The 27,165-nt window shown below is 29.3% G+C and overlaps 1 long non-coding RNA gene across 3 annotated transcripts; it reads left to right on the forward strand.

The window, feature by feature from the left end:
* Positions 1-3,507: 3,507 nt before the first annotated feature.
* Positions 3,508-21,907, forward strand: LOC139872848 (uncharacterized). 3 transcript variants are annotated; one of them, XR_011767180.1, is made up of 3 exons: positions 3,508-3,779; positions 20,236-21,514; positions 21,628-21,907. It is a non-coding gene; the product is annotated as an uncharacterized lncRNA (long non-coding RNA). The 3 variants fall into 3 exon arrangements; XR_011767181.1 differs by having other exon boundaries at positions 3,508-3,701; XR_011767182.1 differs by having other exon boundaries at positions 3,508-3,701; positions 20,253-21,514.
* Positions 21,908-27,165: the final 5,258 nt, after the last annotated feature.

Genomic DNA, 27,165 nt, shown 5'->3' on the forward strand with positions numbered 1-27,165 from the left:
TTCAACTTTTGGAAAAAATATGAAACTTTCTTCCGTTGTGTTAGGATTGAGATTATAGGATTTTTTTTTTTTTTTTTTTTTTTTTTTTTGCTAAATTTTCCTTAGGTGATAATCTGGGAAGGGTTACCAAGTAAGTTGATGATGTTTTACCAGTGGCTAAATCATACACCTTGTTGAGGAATGTTGACGTGTTTTACGTGTTCCTTGAAACTGCTAGGGTAAGGCATATTCATGAGTTGCTGGAAACCATTGGATGAGGAGGGTTGTGTTAAAGCACATGGTTGGGTTAATGAGGTTATTTATTTATCGTCTTTGTATCGGGTACTTGAAGACTTTTTTCATTAGATACGGTTGCGAGTTCAAATTAGATTTTTTTACTCAGATTAGAAGTGACTCTGGGTGGTAAGAATACCACTATTGAAGTTTCTTTGCGGTTGGATGTGTCGATTTTAACTGTTTATGCAAAACAGTATGAATCTATTCAAGCGGCGTTAGGTGAAACCGGGATCTCAATTGTGCTACTAGTTGTGAGTCTGATACGGACGACGTTGACAGGGTGTCTCTTAGTGGTCGGGAGATCTTTTGAGTGACGTGGGTGAAATCGAGGTGGTGTTTGGTGGGAAGACATGCCTTTGCATTGACAAGAGTTACGAGGATTAATGTTTAGTGGTGTGGAATAATACCCAACATCACAAGGCAACCTTGGTGTTTTCCTCGTGTGTTGATATTGCCTCGGTTGATTTAGCGCCGGCAAAGTCGAAGAAGAAATATAAGAAGGATAATCTGGGCGTGAGTAATTCTTTTTTTTTTTTTGCGCAATCAAGAGGAGGATGAGGATTTTGAGTTCTCGGGTGGTTTGCTTGGTACGAAGGGTGTAAGTGCTAGTTTGGAGATCGAATCGATGTTGGGAGGTGTTTTTTTGCATGGCAAAAAAATGCCTCCATTCCGGGGGCTTAAGGTGATCGCGGGCACAACACCCGGTTTCTTCGATTCCCTTTCAATGGATTTTAAGTTGGAGAAAGTTCAAACTAAGTTGGGTAATGCGAAGTCAAGATATAAGCTGAAAAGATAAATAAAATGCATGGGGAAGAATTGATGAAATTTAATGTTGACGGCATATGATTTTGTTTGTTTTGGTGCTGTTTGCTTTTGTCGTCTCTTGTTTTTTGGCACGATGGCGATTGTTATGGGTTGTACGGGAGATGGTTCTTGATCTTTCAAGGTCGGTTTGATTATGAACTCTTTTTATTGTCCTAGTTAAGGTTTAATATAGTTATCCCGTTTTAGTATAGTTTGCTTAGATAGTTTAATTTTGTTTTGTTGGGATGATCGGGGTTTTGGTTGTCCTCGAGTTATTCCTCTTTATTTGATTTGTACAATTTTCGCCTTCACTGTTTTGATGAAGTACTCTTCGTTTTCTATAGTTTCGTTTTTTTTCAAAAAAAAAGGTGTTGTTAAATTAATTAATTATATATATATATATATATATATATATATATATATATATATATATATATTGATTTATAGTGTATAACTTTTTTTGATACTACCTACAATAATAAAATAGTCTCTCCGTTCAATTTAGGGTCCTAAGTTCCTTGCAAGAGGACTCAGGTTCGAATTTTGTTTAAAGGACGAATAGTTGGTGGTGGTCTGGGATGGATTAAAAACAGCCATAGAGTAATCCTGCTGGGCTTTGTACATCATGGTATAAAGTCGGATTAATCGCCCTCTCGGAAAGGAAAACCTTCTACCTTTTATCTTTTTCTCTCCGTTCTAATTTAGTAGTTAGCTTTTCCTTTTTATGATGTTTCAAATTATCAGTCAACTTTCACAAATTAATTAAAATATTGAGTTAAAGTTCTTTATAGTTTACTTTATGAATGTAAAACAAATAATCCATACATAATAAGAGGTAAAACTTTAAAACAAATAAAAATTTAGTGTGATAATGATTTTTTCTAAAATTATGTGTTTTTTATTTGTGAATTACTGTATTAAATTGAGATGTGATATATTTTTTGAGGATTGATATATAGATAATCATTTTTTATACGTACATATGTACAAAACTCTAAAACATTTTTGATTGTGTTCATTTACAAAATGGTTGTTTATATATTATTACCCATATTTTTTAGATTAATAATAATAATGTCAAAAAGATGTAGTGTTATTTTATATACTTGTAACAAATAACAAAAGTGACGTGCATGGTCACATGTTACAACGACGCTGAAATGACATTTTGACTTTGTTGATGTCGATGTATTTTGGTTGTGTACGTTATTAAACACGTAACGTAATGAATATATCAAGTATGTATAAATATCTAAAATAAGAATTTCATAAATAAGAATTTCATAAATAAGAATTATTTAAATTTAAAAAAAAATCTAAAAAAAATTCTAAGTCTCTCATGATGTCATTAAAATAATTAATTATATTTAATAAAAATATTAACATGTTCATTGTATAATATATGAAGCATCATGTACAACCTTATGATAAAACACCCTCATAACATATGTACAATATTTGAAGCATTATATACAATCTTATAGTAAAACACCTCTATTTTCATATGTACGCATTATGTACAACCTTATAACAAAACATCCTCATGACCATATGTACAAACTTTAAAACAAATTGTACAATCTTTTACAATACACCTCATGAACACATGTACAAACTTTGAAACAAATTGTACAATCTTTTACAAAAACACCTCATGAACACATGTACAAATTTTGAAGCATATTGTACACCCTTTATATAATAATTGTATTTTAAATTTTAAAAAAAAAATTAAAGAGACATTTATTATTACTAATAGTTATTATTAAAAATATAAATACTCAAATTCAGAACAAACTATATTACTATTATATTATTATTATTCAAATATACGTTCTCTTTAAAGGATTAATTAAGTTACATATTCATACGAAATACATGTCTCAATAAAATGTTGTAATGTAGGCTTTTATGACAAAAAAATTGTAATTGTGATAAAAATTGAAAGAATGTTGTGAGAGAATAAATGTAGTTCATTTATGCTGACCAATCTAAGTATATCAATATGTTTTTAAAAACAACAACAAGTTTTCTTAGTTTGGAATCTGTGGTTCTACGGGTAATTAAACTAAATGACTTAACATTTACGTTTACTTAATACCTAAAACATATCATTAAACTGTTTCGTTTAAACAAACTCGTGGTTCCACAGGTCATTTTAGTAGAAATATATTACTCTAATGCTACATATATTATGTTAGTATATTATAAAATAATATATATATATATATATATATATATATATATATATATATATATATATATATATATACACTAAATCCCGTAAAAAACTGCAATCCTATTGGCTAAACCCACTCCCTTTACTGTTAGACTGTAGCTGGGTTTTTTTTTTTAAGCTTCATTGATGATTCAGGCCTGAAGCTTCTGCCGACTTTTGCATCGCCATTATTATTATTATTAGTAATTTACTTAGAAGCTTCTTTCCTGAAAATAATCCCAAATCAAAGAACGGAAGCATCTGGACCATCTTCATCCTACATCCACCGTCATCGACTATATGGAATTTAAGCGCAAAATTATAACATCTTCGTCTATGTTTTGTCGTCGTCCTTGCTGCTACGTCTTCTTTGACGTTATACTGTTCGTGGATGCGTAATCAGGTAAAGCGCGACACTTACCACCGCCGTAGATGCATAATCAGGGTTTTAGCTTCGTTATTTTGTCCTTTGAAGTGAAAGGTTGGGGTTTTCATTTTGATTATTTTTAATCGTCTGGTTTCTTTTCAGAAGGCATATGATTGTGTGGCTTATTTTTGACCTTTTGTTATTCAATTTTGATTTTCTGCCATGGCGGATTTCGGATTTCATATCTGAACTTTGCGTTTTTTTTTTCTCTTCTCAATTTTGTGGTCCAACTGTGTGATTGCAAGTGCAGTGATCTTTTAGTTTGTGCGTACTTATCATTTGTGCTTGAAATGTCCGTTCATATCGATTATAAACGTTCCATATTAATTGATTTTGTTGCGAGGTTTTGACCTCTATATGAGACGTTTTTCAAAGACTGCATTCGATTTTTAAAACAAACCATAACCTTTAAAATATTACGACGATTATCAAATAATGATAATCTAAAATATAGCGTTTTCACACGACCATTACATAATGGTTTACATAATGGTTTTTAAACAATATTATACAAGCATGCTGACTCCAACTCTTGTCCATAAATTAGCATACAACAGCGAAAACTCTTAATAATCACCTGAGAATAAACATGCTTTAAACGTCAATAAAAATTTTGGTGAGTTATAGGTTTAACCTATATATCAAATTGTAATAATAGACCATAAAATTTCATCTTTCAATAACATGCAATCTGCATAAAAATCATTCATATGGTTGAACACCTGGTAACTGACATTAACAAATGCATCTAGAATATCCCCATATATAAATATCGAAGTACTAAACCAGTTCAAATTCTCTGACTGGAGCGTGTCAAAGCCAATAGATCTATCTTTAGGATTCGCGTCAATTGGTGGCAATTATAATAAACACCAATTCTTAGGCTACCAAGTTCAACAAGAGCGATATCCGGTATAACGATTCAACATAGAATGTAGTTTCAATACTTGTGTCTATTTTGTAAATCATTTTCAAAACTGCATGTATTCTCATCCCAAAAATATTAGATAGTAAAAATGGGACTATAACTCACTTTCACAGATTTTCACTTCGTCGGAAAATAAGACTTGGCCACGGGTCGATTCACGAACCTATAATAAATATGTACATATATATCAAAGTATGTTCAAAATATATTTACAATATTTTTTAATACTTTTAATGTTTTAAGTTTATTAAGTCAGTTGTCCTCGTTAGTAACCTACAACTAGTTGTCCACAGTTAGATGTGTGACAACCCGGAAATTTCCAACCAAATTTAAACTTTAATCTTTATATGTTTCCGACACGATAAGCAATATTTGTTAAGTTAAATTTCAAGAATTTTAAACTATGTTCATACATTCATTCAACCTCGACCAAGTTCCAACGATTCACGAACCATTAAACGAATATGATTATATATGTATATGTGTATATATATTATAACTTGAAACGTAAACAAAATATTAGATTAAATACTTTATATGATTGTATCTGTTTCAAAATGTTTATCAATGGAATTAGAAGATAAGATCAAATGATTGAATTATCAGATATATTGATTTATGATTACAAGTCTCTGTTGAAAGGCCCACGTTGATTTGAGAAATCTTTCCATTTTAACAATATTCAAAAAATGGTAAAGTGATTTATAAATAAGAATAAATTGTCAATCATTGAGAACTATACAAAGGATAGTGAAAGATTGAATCTCATAAAGACTCGATTGATCTATTTAGTTTCAAACGTACAAAAACGTTTTCAATTTAAAAAGAACTTTATTATTAAAACGTATATAACTTTTATAAATATCTAGAATCACTTTTTACAACTCATTACTTAACTAGTATGATAAAGATAACGATATTTATATTTTATTTTATTAAATATATATAATAATTTAAATTAATATTATATATATTTATACACGTATTATACGTACATAATTTTATACTTTTACTATACTTAAACTTTACCTTTACTTTATTTTTACTTTACTTTAACTTTAATAATTCACTTTAATAATTCATACTTTAATAATCCACTTTAATAATTCATACTTTAATAATTCACTTTAATAATTCATACTTTAATAATTCATACTTTAATAATTCACTTTAATAATTCATACTTTAATAATTCACTTTAATAATTCAAAAATCTATTATAAATAGAATTCAATAGGTTTCATTATTTCATAGAAACTTGAAAATATTTTTCTCTAAACTCTCTCAATCGATTTACATATATATATTTACTCCGTATTATTTCAAGATATTATTAGTATACATAAAATATTACGTCAGAGTGCTGTCCGAGTGATTTCGAAATTGTTTTTCGAGTGGGATTGGATTAAGGAAATTATGGGTTATAGCTATGGAGGTGATTGGTATGGTTCATGGGTATGCTCGTGAGGTCAATATAATGTTTATCATCTCCGTTGCGTCTACGTACCTTTCCTGCAATATTGAATCTCAATATTGATACGTGAGTACTCATAATTTAACTTTTACATACTAATAGTGTATCCCTGACTAGTGCTCGAGTATATAGGATTATGCATGTTTGTACTTTTGATATTGCCTTTAGTTAGGTTATGTTGAATCCTGAATTAGTTATATATGCGACTGAGATAAGGTATAAGATATGCATGTCGTTGGAAAGCTAGCGAAAAATTAAGAACTTTTCATTTAGATATCGAATGATTTCGATGAACGGATTTGAAGTTATAGTCCATCGAATTTTTGTATTATTATTAAAAATGATTATTATTATCGTTGTTATTATCGTCGTTCTAGTTTTATCTTATTATTATTATTATTATCTTTATCAATAAAAGGATTTATCACTAAAAATTATTTTTTTTTTATTATTACTATCGTTATTATCGTTAAAGTTATAATTAGTATTATTATTATTTTCCAATTATTATTATTATTATTATTATTATTATTATTATTATTGGTATTATTATTATTATCATTATTAATATATATATCATTATTTAAAAATGGTTATTGTTATTATTATTATTATTACTATATTATCATTAAGATAATTATTAGTATTATCGTTAATAATGTTATAGTAACTATCATTATTAATATTAGTGTAATTAAAACAAATATTTGTAACATCTAATTATTTTGATTACTATTATTATCATTATTACGAACACGATATAAAAGACGATTAAAAGCTATTAAATGAAACGATTAGGAAATAATGGGTAAGAGTATCATGATGAAATTAAAATATTATAAGATATTGATTTAGATAAAATTATCGTTCTTATTATTTTTATCATTACTATTATTATTAAAATTATCGTTAGTATTAAAACTATCATTTTAACAAAAATTATCATTTTAATAGAAATGTCATTGTTACTATAAAATATCATTATTATTATTATTTTAAATAGAATTATTATTTTAAAGATAATATTAAAAATTATCGTAAATATTAAAGTTATCATAATTAGAATTATCGTTTTATCATAATGTCATCTTAGTAATTATAAATATTGATATTTTTATAATAATAATTATTATTACAAAATAATACAACTTTTACTTACTATCATTATAGATATTATTTTATCAAATTAATATTTGATACAAACATATTTTACTACGTGTATAACTTACTTTAATAATACGTATCATATTATCTTTATAATATTAAATGAACCCTATAAATTTTATTACTTAATATATATAAAAGTATATTTTATTATATAAATATAATATAAAATTTTATTTATTAATAAATAAATTATATTATTTACTCTAATAAATCTTTTAAAAATATTTAAAAATATAAAACGACGATATTTAAACTATATATTAATCATGTATAAATTTTTGGAAATTATTTTGAGTCAAATTTACTTTTGTTGACTTTTGCATATTAGTCTCGAGCATTAGGATTGTGGTACACTATGACTTGACCTAATTTGTTAGACAAATATTGACCAACACATAATTATATATAATTAATTTAGGTTCGTGAATCCGAGGCCAACCTTGCAATTGTTCAATGACGTTATATGTATTTTTACTACGAAATACAGTATGGTGAGTTTCATTTGCTTCCCTTTTAAATACTATTGCAATATATATTTTTGGGACTGAGAATACATGCGCTACTTTTATAAATGTTTGACGAAATAGACACAAGTAATTGAAACTACATTCTATGGTTGAATTATCAAAATCGAATATGCCCCTTTTTATTAAAGTCTGGTAATCTAAGAATTAGGGAACAGACACCCTAATTGACGCGAATCCTAAAGATAGATCTATTGGGCCTAACAAACCCCATCCAAAGTACCGGATGCTTTAGTACTTCGAAATTATATCATGTCCGAAGGAGGATCCCGGAATGATAGGGGATATTCTTATATGTATCTAGTTAATGTCGGTTACCAGGTGTTCACCATATGAATGATTATTTTTTTGTCTCTATGCATGAGACGTATATTTATGAGAACTGGAAATGAAATTCTTGTGGTCTATTAAAATGATGGAAATAAATGATTATGATAAACTAATGAACTCACCAACCTTTTGGTTGACACTTTAAAGCATGTTTATTCTCAGGTGTTAAAGAAATCTTCCGCTGTGCATTTGCTCATTTTAAAGATATTACTTGGAGTCTTTCATAGCATATTTCGAAGAACGTTGCATTCGAGTCATTGAGTTCATCAAAGATTATTATTAAATCAATTTATAGTTGGATAGTGGATATTATGAAATGGTATGCATGCCTGTCAATTTTTAATGTAAAGAAAGATTGTCTTTTAAAAACGAATGCAATATTTGTAAAATGTATCATATAGAGGTCAAATACCTCGCAATGTAATCAACTATTGTGAATCGTTTTTAATGTATATGAACGGGTCCTTTCAGTTGGTATCAGAGCGGTGGTCTTAGCGAACCAGGTCTGCATTAGTGTGTCTAACAGATAAGTCGATAGGATGCATTAGTGAGTCTGGACTTCGACCGTGTCTGCATGTCAATAGTTTTGCTTATCAGTTTGTGTCAAAAATTAACTACTTATCATCCTCGGGAAATTACCTGCTTATCATTTTTAGTCTAAGACACATCTTGCTGCATTGATTGCATGAATAGTGTATAGACAAAAATTCATATCTTAGCGTATCTGCTAAATCATATCTTATCGTATCTATTACTGTAAACGTTGCCTGATATATCCCGTAAATTTCTCCGTAATTAGAATACCATCCGATAACCGAAAATCATTTCATATCGAAAAAAAAAATCCTTATTCAATCATACGAAATGGAATTCATCATTAATTCAAGTTCCTCGGATTTCGAAATGGAATCCCACTCCATCTCCGAAAGCAGTGTGACCGGAATAGATCAACCAATCAGTCATCACCTATTCTGGATGAATTGGGGATGGGTTCGTAGCCTCCTCAATCATTGGAGACAAGAAGAAGGTGATCCCTTCCATCCACCCCATTGCCTTCTTAACAAAGAACCTGAAGCACTTACCGGCGAACCAATCCGAAACACCATTTTCTCTCTCATTTCCAGAGTATCTCGTCACGATTATATACTACATCAAATTCTAGATTATATTTATCCACTCGTCCGAACCGACAATCACCCCGGTATAATAGAAGAAGTCAACGAACTTCGGTCAACGAACTTCGCGCTCGGGTAGTGGCTTTGGAGAATATGGTGCAGAGATTACAAACACCAGCAGCAGCACCAGCAGCATAACCAGTACCACCATCATCAACGCCAACAGTACTATTACCACCTCCAACCACAACTGCGTCGTAAACATCAACTTCACAATCTGTCCCACGAGCATCAATGTCATACGCACCATAGATACCAAGGAGTACCAACAACAACAACTGACGAAGTATTAATTCATAACTTCATTGGAGAAACATTCCGCGGCGATTATATAATCTCTAAAGTCTTAGAGATTATCTAATCTAGCCCTAACCATAAATCAGTTAAGCGAACCAAAATGATAGAAGGAAGAATAGAAACCCTGACAAAAATGGTGTGTGATTAACAAGTTAAACTTGTTTTACCAACAGCATCAACAGTACCGTCAACGTCACCAGCATCGTCAGTACAGTCAACATCAGAATCAACAACACCTATAACATCACAAACTCCGTCAGTTCAAGAATCACTGTGGACATCATTACGAATCAATAACGTGTATATTGTATCAACAAGTTATGAAGAATTAACTCATTCCATCTGAAGAAATTATATATATATTATATATATATATATATATATATATATATATATATATATATATATATATATATATATATATATATATATATATATATATTTTTGAAATAAAAATAAATCTTTCCGTGCTAAGCTATTGTGTGTGAATCTTAACTACTCAGTTAATTCATATTACAAATATGCAATAATGTACGTCCCTCACCCGCGACTTAACCATCGTTAACTACAATCTCTGTCTCAATTCAACAAATTCCAATTCCTAATAAATCAAGTATATATTTGATTTCACACTTCATCATTGATGTAATCGAAACTTTTCAGATAACATCATTCGTACTTTGCGAAGTTCACAAGAATTTAACGAAAACCAACATCACATCTCAACAAATAACGAAGTATTGATTCATAATTTCAATATTATTGAAGAAATACTTATGTAACCTCTAAACCTTCAAGGAATTATTCAATTCTAGTTCCAACCGTAAATCGAATGAGTTTAATTTAGTATTAACTCATTAAAATCTATGTTACATCTGAGGAGAATACATACATATATATTTTCATAACGACTGTAATAAAATTCTTATGTACAAAATATTAATTGTGAAAATTTTTTTTAACGGGTAGGTAATACCCGAGAGATATATATAAATTCACAATTAATATGTTACATTCTTCGAATCAGATTAAGCAAATTATCAATTATACTTCCTACTTTCACAATAATATACATTCTTTCATAGAAATCAAAACAACCATACTCATTCAAACCCAATTACGTATTCTGATTTTAAAATCTCAGAATTCAATTCGAGATATAACCGGTATCATTACTTTTAGATTCCTACATCTTTCAAAGCTATACTTTGACTTCAAAAGTGTGTTAGAACATCAAATGTATACAAACGATTACAATCTATGTTCAAACCCTTCGAAAATCTCTGAAGACACTTGAAATAATGAGCAATCGAGATGATGATCCAACCACATATTACCCACAGTTATGTACTTAAAAAGCTCTCGAAACCAAAGTCATAATTCAACACATATCTGTGTCAGATCTTTTGGCATTTATTAGCAAAAATAACCTTGCAATTCCTTTGCAAAGTAGCAAATTATATCACAGCTCCAGCAAGACAACTTCGATTTTTTCATTCGGAGTAGCCTTATCATAATTTTGATATATGTGATTACCCTTTTGTTACCGTAGAACCTTTCATATTCCACCACATTAGCAATAAACTTACCAACAACTTCACTGATCTTGGGCATTCTGAAGAATCTTTATATTTATCGAAACCTCATCATTTACTCATCTGCCTCTTGTAACGAGAATTGTCATACGAATCATTGGGAGTTAGCAATCAGTATTTTGAAATCTCACAGCATGTTGACGCCAACAGTTATACATAACGTCTATTTCCAAGGCTTACATACTTCGAATGTGAAGTTTCTGAAAAACACTCTGAACCGCGAACTAGTTCTCGAAATAATGATGAAGCAACAAAAACTGTAAAAGACCTTAGCAGTAAAAAGTTTGATGATAAAGATTAGTGTATTAACAAAGCTCAGAAATAGAGAAGTTTTGGAACTGAAAAACGGATTGAGCAAAGTACGAAGGAGGCTGTGGACAAATTACAAAGACTGAACCTGACTTCAAAGGATCCAAATAATTCAGTATCTGCTGAAGTCATTAACGAATACCTTGCTCCTGACTCTAAACCCCTGCGGACAATATTCTTCATCATCCTCTGATATTAGAAATTATAAAATATCATCATATCTTTCATTATAAATATCCTCCATATTTCTGAAGATATTTTCTTAATTTTTCTTATTTGAAATCATTTACCTCTTCGCGCTATCTGTATTACATCATAAAAGAAACTATTTTAGTTTCTAAATTCTGAAACATTCAAGTTTAAAATAGGAATATTTTGAAGTAATGTTGGGAACTGAAGCATGAATTAGTATAATATAATGACACTTGATCAATGTGATTATATTACAGTAAGTCATGCTGAGTTTCTAAATGGAACGTGATGATTCACAGATCATAACATCATCATGTGCCATGTTATACGACTCTTGTATTCTATTTTACCTCTAAAATATCAAGAAAATATTTCTTGATGATTCGGCCTTTTCCAAGGTATTCTAGTAATTTGACAAGTCAAGATCGTGCCATCACAATTTCCTTCCTAGAACATTAACAATGTTCATTCTGAAAATCATATTTGTGAATTCTGGACCATTACAAGCGGTGCTTAATCACAAGAAGAAGAAACGAAAGGACAAAACTCCGAAATAGAAATTGGGGTATAAATTGCAGCAAATAAAAGAGAGCATTAACTGTGAATGATAATGATTATAGAAGACAGAAGCAGAGACTTTGAAATATAAGGGAACATATAAAGCCCAACGATAAACCAGAAATTATAAACCATATATATCGATGCATATAGCAATATAAAGACACGGGAGAACTAGGAACACTATAAACCCAAGAGTATAGTAGAAGTAAATAGATTCTTCCGGCGGTAGATGAAAAAAAGAAGAATGACCGATATGAAAGTTAGAAGTATATCGAGAATCAGAACTGGATGGAGCATATTGATGAATACTTTAAAATATGAGTTAAGGGGGAATGAATAGAAGGTGATGAAACATGACTAGGAACTTAGAAATCAACAGATTTAACTCACACAATGGCAGAATAAGTGAATCAAACCCTCTAGTGAATAGTTTAAGTTTTTTTTTGATTAATTTAGTCAAACCACAACTAAATCAAGTGTGATTAGATCAACACCTAGAGCTATTATTCACCACCTGGGTGATTTGGACTGAGAGAGAATCGAAGGAGCTCACTAGATCTGAGTGTGTGTAACAAATGAGAGGCTTAACCTAAAATGAAGAACATAAGACTTTATATACCCCTGCTGTTGACACACCCATACGATTCATTCATGACACGTACGAGTTGGCTTCATCAACCGTGCGGGTGATCACTCACTCGTGTCTTATCATTTAGGTTGTAATTGTGACTTAGCTCAGCATCAACCATGCGTATGAGCCTGTCAGCCATACTAGTGAGGCTTCACTCGTACGTCTGACTAAGTCTAACATAGTCAAACATCTAAATCTCGTTCCTGCAGTTGCTGTAACCACATACAAACACGGATAGGATAATAACGAACGATCATGGTGGCCTGTAAACTGTTGTACCTGCAATGGACGTGGGTAGATGTCTAGGGACTTGCATAAAATGCATCAACATAAGGTGTGAGTTGTAAGAAAAGGAAGGAGGTGAATTTATAAGAAAATCTCCGACAGAACAATTAAAATGGACGATCGCATTTAAAGCGGATCCTAATTCCTTTTGTTACCGGAGAATCAAATCTTATTACAAAGATTTTCTTCAAATCCCTTGAAATCTGAAAATCAATCATATCTACGTCAAATGATAAGATGAATCTACACTTACTCATTTCACTCTTCTATGTTAGCTTCATTCGTACTCTTCATATAAATGGATTGTTTATCCAAATTATTCGCTGATGATAAAACTCTAATTTTCAGCCCGTATGCATCATGAAAACATACTTATTATCATTCACGACCTTTCCACTCAAATTTCGGGACGAAATTTCTTTAACGGGTAGGTACTGTGACAACCCGGAAATTTCCAACCAAATTTAAACTTTAATCTTTATATGTTTCCGACACGATAAGCAATATTTGTTAAGTTAAATTTCAAGAATTTTAAACTATGTTCATACATTCATTCAACCTCGACCAAGTTCCAACGATTCACGAACCATTAAACGAATATGATTATATATGTATATGTGTATATACATTATAACTTGAAACGTAAACAAAATATTAGATTAAATACTTTATATGATTGTATCTGTTTCAAAATGTTTATCAATGGAATTAGAAGATAAGATCAAATGATTGAATTATCAGATATATTGATTTATGATTACAAGTCTCTGTTGAAAGGCCCACGTTGATTTGAGAAATCTTTCCATTTTAACAATATTCAAAAAATGGTAAAGTGATTTATAAATAAGAATAAATTGTCAATCATTGAGAACTATACAAAGGATAGTGGAAGATTGAATCTCATAAAGACTCGATTGATCTATTTAGTTTCAAACGTACAAAAACGTTTTCAATTTAAAAAGAACTTTATTATTAAAACGTATATAACTTTTATAAATATCTAGAATCACTTTTTACAACTCATTACTTAACTAGTATGATAAAGATAACGATATTTATATTTTATTTTATTAAATATATATAATAATTTAAATTAATATTATATATATTTATACACGTATTATACGTACATAATTTTATACTTTTACTATACTTAAACTTTACCTTTACTTTATTTTTACTTTACTTTAACTTTAATAATTCATACTTTAATAATCCACTTTAATAATTCATACTTTAATAATTCACTTTAATAATTCATACTTTAATAATTCATACTTTAATAATTCACTTTAATAATTCATACTTTAATAATTCACTTTAATAATTCAAAAATCTATTATAAATAGAATTCAATAGGTTTTATTATTTCATAGAAACTTGAAAATATTTTTCTCTAAACTCTCTCAATCGATTTACATATATATATTTACTCCGTATTATTTCAAGATATTATTAGTATACATAAAATATTACGTCAGAGTGCTGTCCGAGTGATTTCGAAATTGTTTTTCGAGTGGGATTGGATTAAGGAAATTATGGGTTATAGCTATGGAGGTGATTGGTATGGTTCATGGGTATGCTCGTGAGGTCAATATAGTGTTTATCATCTCCGTTGCGTCTACGTACCTTTCCTGCAATATTGAATCTCAATATTGATACGTGAGTACTCATAATTTAACTTTTACATACTAATAGTGTATCCCTGACTAGTGCTCGAGTATATAGGATTATGCATGTTTGTACTTTTGATATTGCCTTTAGTTAGGTTATGTTGAATCCTGAATTAGTTATATATGCGACTGAGATAAGGTATACGATATGCATGTCGTTGGAAAGCTAGCGAAAAATTAAGAACTTTTCATTTAGATATCGAATGATTTCGATGAACGGATTTGAAGTTATAGTCCATCGAATTTTTGTATTATTATTAAAAATGATTATTATTATCGTTGTTATTATCGTCGTTCTAGTTTTATCTTATTATTATTATTATTATCTTTATCAATAAAAGGATTTATCATTAAAAATTATTTTTTTTTTATTATTACTATCGTTATTATCGTTAAAGTTATAATTAGTATTATTATTATTATCCAATTATTATTATTATTATTATTATTATTATTATTATTATTATTATTATTATTGGTATTATTATTATTATTATCATTATTAATATATATATCATTATTTAAAAATGGTTATTGTTATTATTATTATTATTACTATATTATCATTAAGATAATTATTAGTATTATCGTTAATAATGTTATAGTAACTATCATTATTAATATTAGTGTAATTAAAACAAATATTTGTAACATCTAATTATTTTGATTACTATTATTATCATTATTACGAACACGATATAAAAGACGATTAAAAGCTATTAAATGAAACGATTAGGAAATAATGGGTAAGAGTATCATGATGAAATTAAAATATTATAAGATATTGATTTAGATAAAATTATCGTTCTTATTATTTTTATCATTACTATTATTATTAAAATTATCGTTAGTATTAAAACTATCATTTTAACAAAAATTATCATTTTAATAGAAATGTCATTGTTACTATAAAATATCATTATTATTATTATTTTAAATAGAATTATTATTTTAAAGATAATATTAAAAATTATCGTAAATATTAAAGTTATCATAATTAGAATTATCGTTTTATCATAATGTCATCTTAGTAATTATAAATATTGATATTTTTATAATAATAATTATTATTACAAAATAATACAACTTTTACTTACTATCATTATAGATATTATTTTATCAAATTAATATTTGATACAAACATATTTTACTACGTGTATAACTTACTTTAATAATACGTATCATATTATCTTTATAATATTAAATGAACCCTATAAATTTTATTACTTAATATATATAAAAGTATATTTTATTATATAAATATAATATAAAATTTTATTTATTAATAAATAAATTATATTATTTACTCTAATAAATCTTTTAAAAATATTTAAAAATATAAAACGACGATATTTAAACTATATATTAATCATGTATAAATTTTTGGAAATTATTTTGAGTCAAATTTACTTTTGTTGACTTTTGCATATTAGTCTCGAGCATTAGGATTGTGGTACACTATGACTTGACCTAATTTGTTAGACAAATATTGACCAACACATAATTATATATAATTAATTTAGGTTCGTGAATCCGAGGCCAACCTTGCAATTGTTCAATGACGTTATATGTATTTTTACTACGAAATACAGTATGGTGAGTTTCATTTGCTTCCCTTTTAAATACTATTGCAATATATATTTTTGGGACTGAGAATACATGCGCTACTTTTATAAATGTTTGACGAAATAGACACAAGTAATTGAAACTACATTCTATGGTTGAATTATCAAAATCGAATATGCCCCTTTTTATTAAAGTCTGGTAATCTAAGAATTAGGGAACAGACACCCTAATTGACGCGAATCCTAAAGATAGATCTATTGGGCCTAACAAACCCCATCCAAAGTACCGGATGCTTTAGTACTTCGAAATTATATCATGTCCGAAGGAGGATCCCGGAATGATAGGGGATATTCTTATATGTATCTAGTTAATGTCGGTTACCAGGTGTTCACCATATGAATGATTATTTTTTTGTCTCTATGCATGAGACGTATATTTATGAGAACTGGAAATGAAATTCTTGTGGTCTATTAAAATGATGGAAATAAATGATTATGATAAACTAATGAACTCACCAACCTTTTGGTTGACACTTTAAAGCATGTTTATTCTCAGGTGTTAAAGAAATCTTCCGCTGTGCATTTGCTCATTTTAAAGATATTACTTGGAGTCTTTCATAGCATATTTCGAAGAACGTTGCATTCGAGTCATTGAGTTCATCAAAGATTATTATTAAATCAATTTATAGTTGGATAGTGGATATTTTGAAATGGTATGCATGCCTGTCAATTTTTAATGTAAAGAAAGATTGTCTTTTAAAAACGAATGCAATATTTGTAAAATGTATCATATAGAGGTCAAATACCTCGCAATGTAATCAACTATTGTGAATCGTTTTTAATGTATATGAACGGGTCCTTTCAAGATGTACAGAAATAAATTGATATATATTATCTTGAATCAATCCACGACCCGGTGTATACACGTCTCAGGCTAGATCACAACTCAAAGTATATATATTTTTAGAATCAACCTCAACCCTGTATAGCTAACTCAAACATTACTGCATATAGAGTGTATATGGTTGTTCCAAATAATATATATACATGGGTCGATATGATATGTCAAAACATTTGCATACGTGTCTATGGTATCCTAAGATTACATAATATATTAGAATACATGTATAATACAATATAAGTTAGCTAGAATATGATTTGTATAGATTTGTTACAAATTTCACGTAGTTACAACAAGCAAAATTATCCAATCTTGTTTTACCCATAACTTCTTCGTTTTAAATCCGTTTTGAGTGATTCAAGTTGCTATGGTTTCATATTGAATTTAAGTTTATGAATCTAAACAGAAAAAGTATAAGTTTATTGTCGAAAATACAGGTTACAAGTCATTTTTGTAAAGGTAGTCATTTCAGTCGAAAGAACGACGTCTAGATGACCATTTTGGAAAACATACTTTCACTTTGAGTTTAACCATGATTTTTGGATATAGTTTCATGTTCATAAGAAAAATCATTTTTCCAGAAAAATAACTTTTAAATCAAAGTTTATCATAGTTTTTAATTAACTAACCCAAAACAGCCAGCGGTGTTACTACGACGGTGTATATTCGGTTTTACAGTATTTTTCGTGTTTTTAGGTTTTAAATCATTAAGTTAGCATATCATATAGATATAGAACATGTGTTTAGTTGATTTTAAAAGTCAAGTTAGAAGGATTAACTTTGTTTGCGAACAAGTTTAGAATTAACTAAACTATGTTCTAGTGATTACATTTTCAAATCTTCGAATAAGATAGTTATTTATATATGAATCGAATGATGTTACGAATATCATTACTACCTTAAGTATAGTAGGTAAAACTACTGGAAATAACAAAAATAATCTTGAGCTTGAATGGATCTTTGATGGCTTGGAAGTTCTTGAAGCAGAATCATGACACGAAAACAATTTCAAGTAAGATTATTACTCGAATCAAGATAGTTTATAGTTATAGAAATCGAATCAAAGTTTGGATATGAGTATTACCTTGAATAAGAAAGATAACCTACTGTAAATAACAAAGGTTTCTTGATCTTGGATGACTACTTGGATTGGATTAGAAAGCTTGGTAGTAATCTAGTAAACTTGAAATGATTCTTGAATGATTTTTCTTATGACGATTATAGATTAGATTTTGAAGTAGAATTTGATGTAGATGAAGAAAGGTTACTGAATATAGATGTGTTCTTGAATGAAAGTGTTTAGGTAGAAAGAAAATTAAGATTAAGATTGAAATCAAATGGGTTATGGTGATAGAATTATGGACGTGAATATGCATGTATATGTAGTCAAATTTGATTAACTTTTAAGCTTGGAATTTAGTTGCAATAATTCTTACAATTAGTCAAAAGATAAACCCTACATGAAAGACTCCAAATTCCAATCAATTATGGCTGATCATGATGGTTTCCTATTGGTATATACCAATAATAAATACATCTAGAAGCTGTGTATTGTACGAGTACGAATACGGGTGCATACGAGTAAAATTGTTGATGAAAACGAATGAGAATGAAATTGTAAGTATTTTTGCTAAGTAGAAGTATTTTAATATGTGTCTTAGTTAACGATCTTATTTAATGTTGTTGAAATCTTAAAATCAAATTTTTAACACATTTTTAATAGAGCGATATTAACCCAAACAAAAATTTTCCAAGCTCGACCCCAGCCAGGGGCTCTGCCCCTTGGACCCCGCCAGGGGTTTCCACCCCTTGGACCCCGTTATCGGCGGCGCTGCCCCCGAACCCCCGTCATAATCAAGATAAGTTCAAACAATTGTGCACTCCACACTTTCTCAAACTTGTTCGATATTTATCAAGGTTATTTTTGGTTAACAAATTAATCCCATTACACTTAAATCATATTGGTGACACAAATCACCAACAATGAATATATCTTGATATGATATATATACTTTAAAATGTCGTTACAACGATAATCGTTACATATATGTCTCGTTTTTGAAATTCTTAAGTTAGTAGTCTCATTTTACTTGTATAGTTCATTGTTAATACACTCAATGATATATTTAATTATCATTTTATCATGTTAAATATAGTATATCAATATCTTAATACAATACATATGTATTTAGTAAGACGTTGTTATAACGATAATCGTTATGTATATCTTTTCGAGCTTCATAATTCAATATTCTCATTGAGATACTTACTTATCATAATCTCATGTTAACCATATATATGTCCATATATATATATCATCATGTCGTTTTTACAAGTTTTAACGTTCGTGAATCGCTGGTCAACTTGGGTGGTCAATTGTCTACATGAAACTCATTTCAAATAATCAAGTCTTAACAAGTTTGATTGCTTAACATGTTGGAAACATTTAATCATGCAAATATAGTTTTTATTTAATATATAATCATGGAATAATCATGGAAAAGTTCGGGTCACTACAGTGCTGATCCCAGATAATTTAAGGTTTTAAGTTTACATTGTGTTTGATGTTGCTGTGTTTCTCTTTGAACTGCTTAAAGTTGGTGTTCTATCCCCTTATGGTATTAATCAGATGTTAAATTATATGATAAAATTATGACTTTATTAATCATGGGTTGTTCATATTTTTGATCAATTTTAGTTTTTGGTACTAAAGGTTTTGATTTTTTTGAGTGTCTGTCTTCATTGGTTGTTGATCAGGCATTGATTTATTATACATCCAACGTTTTATGATTGATTTCAAGAATACCCAATTAAGACCATAAAGAATTATGAAGTTTCTATTTTTTTAATTATTTTTTGTTTATGATAATAGAACGTAGTGATTCTGAGTTACATGTATATAGGTGTTGTGTAACAAAAGAAAGGTAATAATAATTCGTCTCGGTCGATGGGTCTGTCGGCGTTGGTGATCCTGTATATGAGGCTGATTTAGTTTATGGGAGGCAACTTGCTGCGAGAGGAACAAATCATGTATTACATCCCTGCGACCCTGCCTGCTGTTGTTGTTGTTGTTGTTGTTGTTGTTGTTGTTGTCGTCGTCGTCGGTATTGATGTATTCGGAACTGGTAGACTATTCTATCTATCTCACATACAAATTTTAACTAACTTTTTCCCTTCATTTTGTGTTATTATTATTGTTTGTTTTTCGGTTGCCGCTGTTCCAGAATTTGCTAATATACAAAATAATTTTGAGGTCTCCAAAAACTGATTGCCCAGGTGAAATTCACCGTAGGTAAAACACACCTGTTATTCCTTTAGATACAATGTTATGATTTTGATCAAAGCTTACAGTTTTGAGGGATTTATTATGTATGTGTCAATATGGATCATGGTTTATCTATAACGTTTTAAATGGGTGTAGGGTGAAAACGCGTGTTAAAGTAAGGACATAGGATAAATAAGCTCACGTGTTGCTCATGGTGTAACACTTGAAGTTTATAATTTTGCTCTTTTAAATTACACATACATGATTCCAATTTATCTACTGTCGGATGTGCATTACGCTTTAGTTTTAAGTTTGAATAATAAAATTTCTTTGTCTTTTTTTTTGAGAACTTATAGCAGGTGTCACTTGAGTAGTTAAAAGGAAAATCTATTTCATTTGTTCATAATATAATAAGATACATATAAAAGTGTCAGCTGGATAACTCCATCTAACATGTTTAGATAACAAACAAGTACAAACTTTTTAGTACCAACAGTTATCTTCTTTCCGAAAACACTTTGGTCAATTTGTGTTGTAACAATTTTTATGTAGCGTTGTAACACTTATCACAGCTTGGTACATTGGTTTATGTTTCATGTTCATTTGAAATTTCTTTTGGTAAATTTTTTTATATTATGCAGGGATCCATCTAAGGAAAAAATTATAGAAAATTTTCTTGCAAAAGAGGGCGTGGATATCGACATAAGCAGCACGATTTTAGCTATTATAAAGGAGATGAGTTGGTTCCATTTATCCAAATGTTATAGTTATATCAATTGTCTTTATCTAATACTCTACTTTTAATTCTAAAGGTTTCAAGGACAAAATAAATGGAGCTACAAATGGCCCTAATTCGCTAGCGTTTGGTGCCTTGCAAGATGTTCAACTATATGTTCACCGCAAATGAATATGATACTGTGAGTGTAAAATCCATTGATAATGCATCCAGCTGAATAGCTTTTAATTATATCCATCACAAAAATTAGTTACAATCGGCTCATTCTGCCATGTTTGCCATTTTGTGACACAGGTCCAAACAATTTGACTATACGACCCCACAGAGCAACCCGAAGAACCGAATGCTACCAAAAGTAGCCCATCCCAACCAACACCTACGACCGTATTTTACCCTTCATTGAACTTTTATATATTGTTTCTCAACTTATCCTAATTTTAATTTTAACGTGTCCAATTGAATTGTAGGTGTGCATTTTTATTTGGTTCTTCATGCTCTCGACGCGTCAGTATGTCTCAATACCGTTTAGATAATTTTCCATCTTTAACAACTTTTTGTACTAAACCAGCATTATTATGTAAACAACACCACTGAACTTTTTGCTCAAGATGATATATCGTACTTCTAACCGTAACTACCAAAAAACGTCATCAAACTATCAAACGCATAGAGAAATGAGAGCGCAGGGTAGCGCGCTTGACAATTTTCTAGTTATAAGTAATAAGCATAAAGTCTAATGACTTAATGTTAAAATGGTAAGTATTGTGCTATAGTGGAAGATAATTTAAAAAAATGTATAAATAAATTTTATTTCAATGGAATTTAGTGGTGTGATAGAATATGTTAAAAATAATGCTCCGTATATTGAACTTGCACATGGTGTATATAGTATATAGTATATATACATATATATACTCTCTCGCGCACATTTATATATAAAGTTAGTGACATAACTTGAATCCGACTATATAGGGGATAAAACTAGTGACATAGAGGTAAACACTAAATAAATCTTATTTTTTAGTAAAAAATTAAAAATTAGTGTAAAAAATTTTTAAAGCCGAACGGTACGAACACCCCCCTCCGGCATACACTATCTTCCCCCTGTATAAAATTACATGCAAAGAACAATAAAATTGCAAAAAAAGTGTAAGAACTAACAAATTATAAAGATCCTAAAACGTAAACATAACAATCTAGATATAGATGTTATTCTATTCGTCCTCTATTTATTGTCTGGTATTTCGTTTTTTAATCATCTAAATTGATTGTTTATTCAATCAATAAATAGATAAAATAAAAAGATAAAGTTAATTATTAATATTGTTGAATTAGAACCCAAAATATAGTTCACATTTTTTTTAACGGCAACTTTTATTACGACTTCTAGTAAGAAACTAGAAGGCAAAAGAAAACAAAACAACTACAAAGGCTTTATAAGCCAATTGTTCTAAGAAACATAAAGTTTACATCTACTAGATAACCAAGAATAAGAAAAGCTTCTAATTGAATCATATAACTCATATTTCCTTATGTTAGACGCCGAAAAAATAACACCATTACGAAACCTCCATAGCACCCAAACCATAGTCGCCACAATAACGTAAAATCGATCCTTTGAAGATGATGGGCTAGCCCAATTATCGAACCAATTTGTCCATGTAGCCCATGAATCAAAACAATCAATATTTACTTCGGTCCATAGTCCAATTTTTTGCCATAAATCTTTTGCTACAACACACGAGAATAAAACATGATTTAAATCTTCAACACAACTACAATGAGGACAACCAATATCTTCTATAACCACACCTCGGTTAAAAGATTATATTTTGTTGGAAGTCTATTTAAAGCTAAGCGCCAAATAAAAATGTTCACTTTCAATGGTATAAGTTCACAAAAACCCGTTTAATCACTGATTAATCCTCGATTACTCATTTTTAAGAGCAGACCGTTCCGTTTTTTCAAAATCCGTTTAATTATTCGGTTAACGCAAATTGATGGTTCAAAATCGAATTTGGTAATCAAAGTCGGTCAAAGTCAAAATTGACCAACATTTTAACATGAATTACATTATATTATACTTATATACTAAACCTCCTCCCAAATTTGAATTTGGTCGTTTCAGTTTTAACGAGTTGTCGTTTTGAGTTTGCGTTCACACTACAAATGGTCCTCCAACTTTCGCACAAATTACACAACAACCCCTCAACTTTACACTTTTTCAGGGGTAAAAAACGTAAATTTATAATTTAATTAAAATAAAAAAACCTTACTCCACCCGAATTTATAACGGGTCCTATCTTCTCGCTCGGTGCGAGTTAAATTTTTCCGAGGCCACCGTTCAACTCGAAAAAATCTCACGAACCCAACGGGACTAACTATATGCAAAACGGACATCGTTAAAAAAACACTAAATAACGGGCCCTATATTCACGCTCGGTGCGAGTTAAATTTTTCCGAGACCACCGTTCAACTCGAAATAATTTTACGAACACAACGCGACTAACTATACGCGAAACGGACATCGTTAAAAAAAATAAATATTTCGGGTTATATTACATACATATATATACATATACAACACGACTAACTATACGCGAAACGGACATCGTATATCCAAATTGGACCGCGCGTCGAATACAACCGCAGCAACGCGCGGTCGGATTTTTTCTAGTTTAAACTAATACTTTATAGTTTTTGAATAAAATGAACAATTTTAGACGATTATATTAAAGTTTATGTTTATGTTCATAGTTTGCTTCTATATTTACACATAAAATTTTAAAATTTATCATTTAATTGTATATAGTACAATCCGATTAATCCCCGATTAATCTCCGAATTGCCGATTAATCATTTCAAAGTCCCGGCCGATTAATCCCCGAATAGCGAATTTTGCAACCTTGCTCTTAGTTACTTATGAAAAGCCAAATAATATACTGATTATCTAAACAAAATTATCTTAATTTATGTTTATATATATATATATATATATATATATATATATATATATATATATATATATATATATATATATATATATATATATATATATATAGAGAGAGAGAGAGAGAGAGAGAGAGAGAGAGGATCGGCACTAATTAGCACCATATTTACGAATAAACAATTCAAAACAATACAGTTTAAGTTAGTTAACATTTAATGAGTGAATGATAAAATTTAAAGTTATTGTGAACGGGTAAAAATAAATGTTAAGATGTATATTTACAGACTGCAAATATTAATCATTCAATCACTAAATGTTGACTGACTGAAAATGTGTGTTAAATATTTAAAGCCTATAGTTCTGTAAAATTTATCAAATATAATGATAGATTATAATTATATATGAACTTATAATATGGATGATGGTATTCTTATCATCAAAACTTATAGATCCACTACAATTGTACATTATATATTTATAATATACAAATTTTTTTTAAGAACAACGTAATATATTAACCACCTACTCTAGAAAGCCGCTAAATAGGAACAAAACAATAACTACAAAGGCTTAACAAGAAGTAAATGTAGCGTTGTGTAGATCTATTAATTTTAATGGTGATAATATTAATGATATTAGTAATTAGTTCGTGATTTGGATGGCATTATTGTCACTCCCTAACTGCTGTACATCTCGTGTTTCCTTAATATATTGTATTGTTTTAAAAAAATATGCAATTTCCTTAAAAAAAATTTAAAATAAAATAAAAAGTCATTCATTTGATGCATGCATGTAGTTGATGTGAAGGCATGATGGGATAGCTGCTTTATACTTTGACCTATATATCTTAAACAAAATGTAGATATGAATCCAACTCAAACATTTTCAGTAGACTTGTAGTATATCTTAAACTAGGGCTCTTAACGAACCGAATCGAGTCGAGCAGGAAAAATTTGAGCTCGGTTCGTTTAACTATTATTCGGTTCGAACTCGACTCGAGTTCGATTAAAAATTTCATATTGTGTTCGAGTTCGAACTCGATTATTTTTTCTAAGATCGAATTCGAACTTGATGTTCGTTCAAAATTCTTAAATTTAATGCTCGTATTTTAGCTCGAACTCAAGCTCGATTAAGCTCATTTAAATCTTAAAAAGATCTTTTGAGAGAGAAAAAAAAATAGCTAAAATATTAGCATAAAAATAACTTACAATTTGAAGATTGTTTTGATATTGAATAAATGTACATATTTATAGATAATACATTTTCAATTCTTCAAGTTGCAAAGCTTTTTTAACTTCTCTATTTATACTTGAATCCCTCCTTGTAAGTTTCTTTCATCATCCAATGTGAGATAAAAACTTCTTTATTTTCATAATTAACAACAATTCTGTAAATAATATGACATAAATTACTTGAAAATGTATATATTTTTTTCTTGTATATAAACGTAGTTATACAAATTAATATCGCAGATATACAACTACGTATAATATCACAAATTAACTAAACGTAGTTATATTTGAATAACATAAAATTAAACTGTGCTATACAACTACGAATGAATGTTTCATTTATAAAAATATAAATAAAAAAAAAAACTTAATTATGAATAAACGTTTAATGATATGTTTTTATGTGAAAAATGAAATATAATATTCTAAGATGCAAGTACCATTAATAACTAAAATAGAGCAAAAACTACATATAGCTTGGTGGTTAAACAAATAAAATCTAACCATGTGGTCTCAAGTTCAAATCTTGCTTGCTACAATATTAAAAATTTTCTCTAAGTTCGCGAAGCTCGGTTCGTATAGCTCAGTTAACATAAATGAGCATACAAACTATTCGAGTCATATATACTCGATTAACTCGCTCGACTATTAACGAGTTTTCGAGCGAGCCGAGTCGAATATTAACATTTTTAAGTTCGGCTCGTGAAACTAATCGAACATCATTTTTTGTTCGAACTCGACTCGAGTTCGAACTCAGTATAGCTCGAATTCGAAATAAACGAGCTCGAACTCGAGTAGCTCGTTAAAATCTCGGTTCGTTAACAGCCATATCTTAAACAAGATGTTGATATTGATCAAGGTTGAGATCTCGAGGAGATCTCGTTTGTACATCTTTAAGGAGATCTCAGCATCTTGAAAAAAATTTGGAGAGATCTAGAACGTTGACTTAAAATGACTTTTTAGTGTTTTTAGTATAAATTTATATATATAAATAAATATATGTATATTTATACACATTATTACGAGATTTTACAAAAAAATCCGAGCAATGAGTGAGAAAATTCGAGAAATTACGAGATTTTACAAGAAAATCCGAGTAATGAGCAAAAAAATCCGAAAAATCATGACTTTGATCAAGTTTGACCCCATTGACCGGGAAATCTCAGGAGATGGATTTCTCGTCTCGGTTGCCTTCTAAAAACGAGATCTCATGGAGAAATAAGGAGATTTACAACATTAATACTGATCCAACTCAAACAACGAAGTAGAAAAATTTTTATGGAAAATCCTAACGACCGCCTTAAGGACTGTCATTAAGATGCATAAATAACTTATACATGGTGGTTATATTTGACTTTAATATAGCGTTTTTAAATTGTACAAGTTACTTATGCATCTTAAGTTCTTAACGATAGTTCCAATGACTGTCGTTAGCATTTTCCAAAATTATATATCAAAAGATAACTGAAATATACATTTAATATTTTATATTTATAACTCAATGTATTTTAAAATGATTATAACCACCTAAATTTGTATTTTAATACAAACATACTAAATGTGACAAAAAAATAATTACAGAAATGTAAAAATGTTCATATACTCTTATATTAGAGAAAAACTTAAGGTGAAAAAATGTCACGGATGACC

This window comes from Rutidosis leptorrhynchoides, chromosome 10 (assembly GCF_046630445.1).
Source record: "Rutidosis leptorrhynchoides isolate AG116_Rl617_1_P2 chromosome 10, CSIRO_AGI_Rlap_v1, whole genome shotgun sequence".
Taxonomy (NCBI): Eukaryota; Viridiplantae; Streptophyta; class Magnoliopsida; order Asterales; family Asteraceae; genus Rutidosis; species Rutidosis leptorrhynchoides.